The sequence below is a fragment of the Bison bison genome, unplaced genomic scaffold (genome assembly GCF_000754665.1).
Source record: "Bison bison bison isolate TAMUID 2011002044 unplaced genomic scaffold, Bison_UMD1.0 scf7180017861900, whole genome shotgun sequence".
Taxonomy (NCBI): domain Eukaryota; kingdom Metazoa; phylum Chordata; class Mammalia; order Artiodactyla; family Bovidae; genus Bison; species Bison bison.
In genome coordinates this window covers 11,686-12,494 of record NW_011492472.1, presented here as the reverse complement: position 1 = coordinate 12,494, position 809 = coordinate 11,686, and positions in this window count along the sequence as shown.

Sequence of the window (809 nt, the reverse complement as noted above, 5' to 3'; positions counted from 1 at the left end):
AGAGGACCCGGGCCTCCAGCAGCTGGATCTGGGTCGGGGGCAGGAGGGTCCCCAGTCTGACTCCCTGCAGCTCAGGCGCCAGCTTGGGGCTGTTGAGGATATCGCTGTGGGCAGATGGGCTGGCGTGAGGAAAACCAGCACTGTCCCCCCACCCCCAGTCCCCGCCCCAGCCAGAGCCCTGCACACAGCTCAGTCGCCTTCCCTCCTGTGCCTCCACTCCTGCCTCTCCATCTCAGTTCGATCCAGGCCCTGAAGCCCGGAATCACCCTGCCTCCGTTCACTCTCTCGCCCTGTCCACTCTTACTCCAGGTTATGCTCCCGAAACCCATCAGCCTCGAGCTACCCTGCCAGAGGCACCCCACAGCCCAGCCCCCATCTCCCGCCTGGCACACCGAAGGACCCTCCTCCCAGGCTCCTTGCCTTGCCTCCAACAGTCCCTTCTCCCCACTGTGGTGGGCAGAACCACATTTCCTGTCTGATCTCCCTTCTCCAAGGGCTCCCTGCTCCAAGGGCTCCCACTCCCCTTCTCACCCTCTGTCTCCTTCCCACCATCCCCCACACTGCTCCCACTGCATCCCACCAGCCTTGCCCCACCTTCCCCACCAGACCATCTCTGCTGCCCCCAGAGGAGGCCCAGTCCCAGCAGGAAGGGTTGTCTGCCCCTCCCCGACCTCACCCTGGACGGAGGCATATCCACCCATCCTTGTGGCACTTCCCTTGGGTCCCAGAGCCTCCTGGGCACTGCCCAGCCCTGGCACTTCCTCAGGGCCTTTGTCTGCCCGGAGGCTCAAGAATAGCCCTTTCTGCCT